A 10,689-nucleotide genomic window follows, 5' to 3' on the forward strand; every position below is an offset into this window, starting at 1 on the left:
CACACTTATTGCTTCATAGCTATTTCACTTAGAGCTGATATGGTGCATGTTCATAAAAATGCTCAGGAGTCTAGTGACCAAAAAGTAGGTGAAATTAGAGATGATGTTAATCTCATAAACACTAATTGAACTCTAGAAAATATCATAAGTAAGAAAATATCATAAACACTGATGGAACTGTAGAAAATTTAGTAAACTGCTACAGTGACTTGTCCTTATTGTTTTTCAGTTAGTAAAGTAGAAAAGAAAAACCAAGAATCAAAAGCTGAGACTGGTTTGTCACCAAGTGAAAATTTCGTAATACCGACATCAACTCCAAAGATGATGCTAAAATTATATCTCCAGTATCATTATTACAAGAAAATAAAGACAAAGAGTTGGAGAAAGAAGGAAGAAAGAGAAAGTTAGCTCCTGCATTGAAATCACCATATCTTTTAAGAGGAGGTTGAGATAGGCACAAATGTCAAAGTGGATGAAAAAATAATTTCAGAGTATATATTTTTTTTTGTCTTAAAGACATATGGGAAGAGGTTTTCAAGTCTACTCACACAGATTCATTTAAGGTGATTTTTGAGAATTTTTGTCCTAGTTTATATTTAACAACAAATGCAATGGATGCATTCTGTGAACTGATGAATTATGAAGAAAAGAAAAAAATATGCAGAATCACCATTCTGGCTCTTCGGTACAAGCACACTGCTGGTATGCTTTAATCTACCTATTATCTTTAAACGCTTGTTAAACGCTTATCAAACACTAATTTGAATCCTTATGCAGACAAGTGACCATTATAATGAGGCACTTGGTCACACATACGAACAAAGACTTCAAGTGTTTACGGACAACATTGAAACACATATGATGAGGTGTGAGATCAAAACAATGAAGGAAGTTGCAATATTCCTCATGCCAATTCTACATAAGGATCGCCTATATGTGATGACTTTCAACCTTCAAACAGGAGTGATAGAGTTTCTTGACAACAGTGCACATCAGGAAGTACCGGCTGATAAAAAGTTTAAATGGCCAGAGGACAAGCAAAAAAGCAATCAGAAGACTTTTTGAAGAAAGATACAACAAGAATCCTCAGATCCTGGTAAACGCTCAACAAACTCTTAACAATTATCTATTATAAATTTGTGAAATACTTAAGTGCTTTTAATTTATTTAGAGAATCGTCTTTTACATGTATCTTAAGAAAATCAATCAACCCATTGCTGATTAAATCCAAAAGGCTCCAATCACAAGATTAAGGATGACATGAAAAGCAACCAAAAATGGGGTAGATTGTGGGGTTTTTGCTATGAGACACAAGGAGAAATATGATGGGAATAAGTCGTGGACGTGCAGATTTTACAAGGAATGTCTTAAAAAAGTGAAATAGCTAAAAGATTGAGGGCAAAGTATTTGGGCAAAATCCTTCTATCAGATCTAAACAAGAAAAGAGATTATCTTATCGAGAAGGCGCGGGAATTTACTGAAAATAACGACGAAGCTTTGTCCGGGAGGGAGTTGATTGAAGAACTCCAAAGAAGGCAACAACTAATTTGACTACTTCCAAAAATTTGTTATCTATTTTAAACAATGCCCTTATGTTAGTAAAAATCAACTAACAAAACATTGAAAATATTATATTACCAAAAACACACATGATAAAAAATTTAAAAAAAATACAATACAAACGCTCATCAAACTCTCAACACATCAGCCCACTAGCCCCTACTTTAATAGTGGCTTAAGAAAATCCAACTTCAATTTCATTGAGCAGTTTAGTTCAAGAATTGTCTTTGATAATACTTTGAACTGTTCAAACTCATTCTTCCCTATATCAACCATAAACAAAACCGCAAGATCTCGGATAGTACTAGCAGACATTTTTACAAGAAAATTCGTAATAACATCTCTGTAATCCATATTATTGTTAAGCATCACAAACTCATGTGTTAGCTTATCACGGCAAGCTTTGTTTGTGGCGACCTGCTCCACAATCTTCATCTTCAAAGCTTCCTTGAAAGATTCTGATTTGGATGATGATGATGATGATGATGATGAGGTATCCATTATAATTGATTTTGAGATGTGTGGATATAAGTGTTACAAAATATAGCATATATATAGGAAAAGATCACATACCAAATAGTAAAAAAGGATAAAAAGACAAAAAAGAACTGCTGGTATACGGACCAAAATCATAATAAAAAAACAAAACGCTTGAACAACGCTCAAAACTATATACTCACGGGCAAACATAGAACATTGTGATGACGTAGTTAAAAGACGCTCATTAAACGCTCATACACACTTGTTGTACGCTACACCACTGTATTAGATTAAAAACCTATTTTTTAATCTAGTTTAATTACATTAATTACTACTCACCTGCTAAAAATTGGAATAAGATTTTTGTAATGATAGCCTACATCAAATCAATTAAATTAAATTACACTATGTCAACTACCAAAAAGATTAAAAAGCATATAAACTAAGCTTAAACGAGCTTAAGAAATAATAAATGACATTTCAGCATGTATTAGAAGGACATTTTTATGCTGGATCGGATAAATGACCAATCAAGCGTTTGGTCCTTAGATGAGGATCTTACCTATACGACTTTATCAGCTTGACAGTATCGGCTGTCATATATTCCATTTTGAGCACATCATCCACCAAAGTTCGATCAATCGCCAAATTCGGAATTAGGTCTTGAACGATCAACTGAATAAAACGTGGATACATTAAAAATTTCCCACGTCGATTCTTGACGATGCAGTTCTCTTTGAGATGATAGAATACCATCTCCGAGAAACTGAATGGTTTGTTCAAGATCAACGCGACGAATGCCGATTGCAGCATAATACGGCACTCGTCGAAACCTCCCTTCCGTCCACCAAGGAAATGAATCAGTACGTGTAGTAAGTATTTGTAAGTGGGACACAAGTACGCCTTGTTATACATGGACTTGTTAAGATCACCCGTGTAGAACACACGATTGAATAACCCCTAAATCAACTCTTTATCAAACTCACCTGGGTTGTCCATATTTTCCCTAAACTGCAACACTCGTCTGATGACCCCATGAGTAATAATGATAGACTGCCCGTTGACTACATCAACTATGTGGTTCTCGGACTCAATGTAATGTGCTGAGTTCCAGAATTGACGTATAATGCTGAAATGAACACTCAGCCTAGTTGTCACAGCATAATGAATACGAGAGCATCGTATGAAGGCCAGTAAATCTCCAAATAAGTCCTCGTCAGCAAAGTTCGTTTCGACAAAAGCACATATATTATGCTTCTTGTCGAACGGTAATAGAGGAATATCCGGTACTTGTTGTTGCTGTACCGATTGTTGCTCAGATGCAGGAGGATCCTGAACGGTCTCATCAGCCATAACTGAAAATATATAAACCCGAGATTTAGTACAAACGAAAATAAATAATATAAATGAAATTTGAAATTTCAAAATAATTCTAAGTGTGTTTGTTACATTATGACAGATTCATTATAACGAATTAAATACTTCTTTATGACGAATTTGCTTAATTCGTTATCAAAAAAAGACCACGAATTATGCATAACGAATCATCCTCACAAGAATAACGAATTAACGAACGAATGAAAGGTAATTCGTTATTAACATCACGAAGGAGGTGATTCGTTAAGTTAATGATAACGAATTGGACATGAATGAGATTCCATTCATTAAGTGATAACGAATTGACATCAATAATTAACAAATTTGACTATGCAAAGTCCAAGTCAAAGTTGATAAGAACTTGTAAAGTCAAACATGCAGTCCAGATTCAATTACATCATGTATAATGATGTAATGATCAACAAGTTACATAAATCATCTCGGATTTTTGTCGATAACTGATATATGAAATCCATTTTGACACAATCTCAGTATAAGTTAGGTTAAATAATATTTATATTTATAAGTTAAAACCGATATCAAAACGATTAACAAACCCATCAAATGGTTCTCAAATCTGAGGAAATCTATTACGTTTTGAACCTCATTACCTTACGAAACTTAGATGATGATCAAAAACTAATTTAATTAAGGTCGAAGATTGTGGAAAATTTTTGCCAGAGCTTCGCTTAGTGAAGAAGAAAAGAAAACAGTGATTGAAGACGATTCGTTTGGTACAGTTCCCTATACAGGACGAATTCACACATTTTTCAAGGCAACGAATCATCTGATTCGTTAATTTTGAATTAACGAAGTAGTCACTTCGTTATCTCATTCGTAACACGTGGCACACGAATAAGTAATTCGTTAATACTTAACACGAAGTAATAACGAATTAGAAGAGATTCGTGCTTAACTCGTTAAATGATGGATGGCGAATTAGGGTCATTCGTTACAGAGTGGCGGAAGCGAATTAGAATGGTAACGAATTAGAAGTAATTCGTTATAAAATAACTCTATTCGTTATTCATAAATAACGAATTAATCTTACAATTTTCAATTTTCTTTTATTTAATTTAAAATCAAATAAATTAAATAAATAAATCAATAAATAAAGCAACGAAATACCATATCTCGATGACCTTATAAATTATGATCCTTACCCGATGTGGTAAGCTAAAATACTTTAATGTGTTTTACGCTCAAAACACATAACTTAAAGGAATTAAATAATATCAAAAAGAAAAATAATAAAATCTTTTTGGCATTTTTCATTTTCGTTTCATAATATTTACATTTAAAACCCGAAAAGCAAACATAAAGCAGCAAATAAAATATTTTTATGTTTTTGTATGTTTTTCGAAAGCAGTACATATTTTTGTATTTTTGGTGAGTTTAAGCAGAGAATCATATTGACCAAATTTCCCTTCCATCACAGTTTTATAATTCAGTGATATTATGACTGGCGTTAAGTCGGTCATTGATATTGTTGTCCACTTAAATCTTATAACAAACTTTCAAGCATTTTTGTGATATGATTAATTGTTCAATTAGAGCACAGAATATCAGAAACTATCAGCCTCTAATCTCGGTTCAAGCTTAATTTGATTTTTACTGTACCACCTCAACTTAACTTAAACCATTATATTTCCGATTAAAATTTTTGAAATAATAGAAATTATTGAGCAATGCATCAGGTTTCTTTTACTGAGAGTGAGTATGCACGAGTCCATCTGTAGGCTTACATACATTGTATCCCCTGGGGTCCGTTTCTTACTAGTATTGAGACACGCGTAAGGGAGGAACAAATGTATGACTAACAACGGATTTTGATCTAGTCAATAGTTTAATTTTTACAATGTACAACGGTGATCAAGTTTATTGACTTTGGGTTTGCTCTAAAAGCGATTGAAATATTCATGCATATAAATACCCAGATGATTAAGCCGCATAAAGACTCACAGTGTCCAAAAACCCAACGCTTGTTATTTGGTTTGTTTTATTTTTGGTGATCAGACAAATATAAGGCTTGAGTATGATAGGCTATTACATTGCCATCCTTACCGAGATTTTTGTTAGAGACTAACACCTCTTTCAATTTGGCGTTTCTTTATGTTTATATCACATACTTTACTCTAACGGCTTGTTTAAGACCTATCAAATCCCCAATGCAATTAAGCACTCAGCCTTTTAAGCTTATTTCTTTCTGGATATGGGACCAGATAATCAATGTACCATCATTTTCTCTTTTTGCTTCAAAACTTATTTTGAGAAGCATAAATAATAAATCCAAACGCCCCAGTCACTTTCTGTCTATAGATTAATGGCTATCATATAATTCTACAAGTAGATAACAAGACCAAAACATGCAAGCATGTTCCACAAACTTAAATAACCGACATAATTTTCAGCGAGAGAATAAAATAAAACTGCATAACAATCGCCCCAACTACTTTCCATTATCAGGTGAATGGCTATCCCGAAAATTTACAAGTAAATTTTAAGACCAAACATATACAAGTATATGTCCTTCAAATATGAGTAATTGACATAATTTTCCGCAAAAGTATGCAAAAATATTTTTGGATTTTCTCTTTACATACATAAAATACAATCTTTTTGTCATTTCGGATTTTCCTGTACATGCGAAAAATTCACAATCTTTTTTTTTCTTTTTCAATTTTTCAAAACAAAAATCACAATATTTTTGTATTTTTCATTTTTCAAATGTTTTTGTTTTTTTTTCTATACAAACACAATATTTTTGTATTTTTCAGTTTTCACCCCAAAACCCAAAACATAAAAATAAATGAAAGAAAATAAACAAAACACAAAATAAAGATAACTATCCTTATTGAAGGACCTCAACAAGTGTTTTAAGACCGTTTAGACCAAGCAAAAAGTTAAAACGAGTTTTGTCAAATGCCTTGGTAAACAGGTCACCGCGTTGAAAATCCGTGTGCACTTTTTCAATATCAATTAATTTCTTTTCAAACAGTCTCGATTGAAATGATATCAAATCTCAATGTGTTTTGTTTTCGAATGATGCACAAGATTTTTGGTGATACTCATAGCAATAGAGTTATCAACTAAAATTGGAGTAGTAAGAAACTTCAAATCGTAGTCGCGCAGATGTTGTTGGATCCATATAACCTGTGAACAGCAACTCGAGGCTGCCACGTATTCTGCCTCAGCGGTTGAAGTGGAGACAGTTGTCTGCTTCTTACACTGCCAGGAAACAAGCCAGCTTCCTAAAAATTGACACCCTGCTGAAGTCGATTTGAAATTGATATTGCATCCTCCATAGTCCGAATCAAAAAACGCAGTGAGTTCAAAATTATTATCCTTAGGATACCGTAACCCGATGTCAGGATTACCCTCAGATATTGAAGTATACGTTTAACCGCCGCCAGGTGAGTCACTCAAGGACTTGATTGGTACCTAGCACACAAACAAACTACAAACATTATGTCAGGACGAGAAGCAGTTAAATACATTAATGAACCAATTATTGCTCGGTAAAGGTTAGGATCTACGGTATCCTCCAATTCATCCAGTGATAAATTGTGACCCACGGGAAGAGGCGTCGAAGGGATTTTTCCGGCAGTTATCTTGAATCAGCTCAAGACGTCGTTCACATATTTCGTCTGATGAATGAAGATTCCCTTATCAGACTGATGAACCTGCAACCCTAAGAAGAAATTCATCTCCCCATCTATCCCCATTTCAAACTTCGTTTGCATTGACTTCTCGAAATCCTTGCACAACTTGTCGTTTGTTGAACAAAAATGATGTCATCGACATAAATTTGGACAAGGAGCAGATCATCACCAACGTTCTTATAGAATAAAGTGCAATCCACAGTTCCTCGCTTGAAGCCATTATTGGTAAGATGGTCAGAAAGTGTGCCGTACCAAGCTCTCGGGGCTTGGTGTAGACCATACAGGGCCTTGTTTAATCGGTAAACACGGTCTGGATAATCTGGATCTTCAAAACCAGGAGGCTGCTAAACAAACACTTCTTCATGCAATTCTCCATTAAGAAACGCGCTCTTAACACCATCTGATAAACCTTAATGTTCTTGAAAGCAGCATAGGCCAAAAAAATTCATATAGCTTCCAATCGGGCAACTGGTTCAGACACTTCAGTGTAATCTATGCCTTCTTGCTAATGAAAGCCTTGAACAACAAGTCTTGCTTTGTTTCTGACGATCACACCATGATCATCCTTTTGCACTTAAATACCCACTTCGTAGGAATATGTTTCTTAACTCTAACCGGTTTATTAATGAGATCCCATACACCCAGTCAATTAAACTGTTGTAACTCTTCTTGCATTGCTTCTACCCAAGATGGATCAGCGATATAGACTGTTGCAATCCAATACATTGTTTTTGAACTCCGTACAATTATTACTTTGAATACGTATCACCTTCAACTTATACAGTGATTCGATCTTAGTGATTAAATTTTGAACTAAAAAGGGTGTTTGATCTTTTGAACTCATAAATAAAACCCATGAATATCTTGAATAGTCATCAATGACAACTAAACAATACCAATCACCAGAGATACTCGCACGTTCACATGACCGAATAAATCCATGTGAAGTCGTTCTAATGGAGTGTCAATGGTATTGATTAACTTAGATGGGTGTAACTTCTTCTTCTTCTTCTTCTTCTTCTTCTTCTTCTTCTGTTTGCCCTTCTTACAAGCAACACAGTGGTCAGTTAACTTAAAATGTTTCAAAGAAACACCATCAACCAAATCATTTGCCATTAAATAATTCATCTTTCGAATGTGAATATGACCCATCCTTCTGTGCCACCGAATCGTGTCCTTTTCAGTTGCCTTAGAAACAAAACACGTCTCGACAGAAGTAGATACCTTCGAAATCATGCTTAACACATAAATATCATTCGATCGAGGAGATCGCATGACAACCATATCCTCAGGAATGGCATATCCCGGTTTTAGGATTATGCGCTCATCATTAAATACGGTAGTGTACTTCTTATCACAAATTTGTGACACACTCAATAAGTTATGATCAACTTTGTCACAATAGTTGACATTTTCAAACGTGATATGCCCATTTGAAACATCACCTTCTTGTGTTATCATACCACCCGAATTACCCACAAAAGCAACATACCCTCCTTAAATACTTTTGACATTTGTTAGAAGATTGATATTGACGATAATATGACGAGAGCATCCACTGTCCATGATCCAGTTTTCACCAGACACATTCTTGGATGAACCCTACACACAAACATAAAGTGATCAGTTCAAAAAGGCAGCCCATGTCTCATTCTTGGGCACCTTTTGAGTTTCACATGTTGAATCAAAATTAGCAGAATTCAAACGTTGTTCAGCAACTTGTGAATAAGTCACAGACCTTAGACTTTCCTCTTAAATAGGCAGCTTGAACGACATTTTTATTCACGTTTTTACAAATAGGCCCCGTTGGAACAAATTTGGGTTTTCCATTAACTAAATTTTCATTAACATAAACCACCTTGCGAGGATTCACATCAGAAAACATAATGTGAGTTTCATCATCGAAAGACATTGGTATTTTCAAAATCTCCTTGATCACAGGAATGGGTTTAGATTGTTCCTTGATAAATGGGTGAAGATTTTGAGATTTCTTCAATCCACAGTTTATGACTACATGGCCATGTTCACCATAGAGAAACATGTTCTCATGCCAACAAGTTCATGTGATGGTTTAGCAGAAACATGTGCAACTGAAGGTTGATGATAAACTCCAGCAATTGCACCTTTATCCAAGTCATCAAACGTCACAGATTTCCTTTTCATGTAGAAATACAGCTTTAAAAAATCTGAAAAGCTTTATAGAGTGTCAGTTCCATTTGATTTCACAAATTGAAAATTTTTAGCAGATTTAACAAATTTTTAGCTTTTATCAAAGGATCTATCACATTTGATGTCTTGGATTTCACAAACTTGTTTTCATGGTCTTGTAACTTAGAAGTTTCAATGTGAAAGACACTTTTAATCAATTTTTTTTCAGGCTTGATTAAGTTAAGTGGAATGTCTTTATCAGTGAAAACTCTGCTAATCCCTTTTAGCTTAAACACATGACCAGTTGAAGATTTTGAAGTAGGAGGATTGAAAAAACGCATCAAGTCCTTATCAGAAATCTTTGGTTTTTCTGATTTCTTTGCTTTAACCTTAACTTGTTTCTCCTTTTTCACTTGAGTTGTATTTGAACCGTACATAGCTTCCTCAAATTCATGAGGTTCACATAAAATGTGATTCGAACGTGGAATGCCTTGGTTTTTGTGTACAACATCCGATTCAAATACATCCTCAATGATTACTTTCTCAACATTGTTTTCAACAAAGACCTTGTTGCTTTGAATATGAGGTTTTTGTGATGAAGATTGGGCATTCACATTGTCATTTTAACCACTTTAGATTTTGTTTCAACTACAGGTTCATTAACAACAGTTTCCTCTTTTCCAGCAAAAGGATATGCAGTGTAATCAACTCAAGAACTTCATTTTCAAGATCTGTTATCTTAGATCGATGTTTCAAAATTTCTTGAAATTTCTGATCATTAATTGTCATTTTGACTCACAATTCAGCTTTGAGGTCATGATTACCAACAAACAAAGCTTCAATTTTCTCCCTAGATCTCATTTGAGATTCTAATGATTGTCTATAAGTATAATTAAGAGTAGAAATTTCTTTAACCAAACTATCATTGTGGGCTTGCAAAGATTCTAACTTAGGCTTATTAGTTTCACAATCAACACAAGGCACATTAGCAGACAAATTAACAGAGTTAGAAGAAGAACTAACCTCATCGATTTTAGCCATACAAGTAAATGTGGTTGGTTGAATCTAACATGAATCATCAGAATCCGATTCAGTGTCGTTGTCAGATGACAACACATTTCCACTTGCATCTTGAAAGCTCTCGTGCATCTCAAACATAACCAAGTTTGCTTGATTATCGTTGCACAATAATCGTTAAAACCAATCAGTTCCATCAGTAGCAGAAAGCAAGGCTTGTGATCCCGAAGCAGAAGGTTTACTGCCAGACGGTTTGTCAGTATTATCACCCTTTTTCACAGAACTTCTTTCATAATTCCACGGTCCATTATATTCTTTCTTCGGCTTATCACACTCTTTCGCGAAACGACCAAATTCTTGACAATTAAAGCACTTCACTTTTAGCTTATCAAACTCGATTTTCTTGTTCAAAGCTGGTAAATCCTTACCAGTTCTTTGCATGAAT

This window comes from Bidens hawaiensis, unplaced genomic scaffold (assembly GCF_021521415.1).
Source record: "Bidens hawaiensis isolate Kalapana, Puna unplaced genomic scaffold, B.hawaiensis_p1.1 tig00077479_1, whole genome shotgun sequence".
Classification (NCBI taxonomy): domain Eukaryota; kingdom Viridiplantae; phylum Streptophyta; class Magnoliopsida; order Asterales; family Asteraceae; genus Bidens; species Bidens hawaiensis.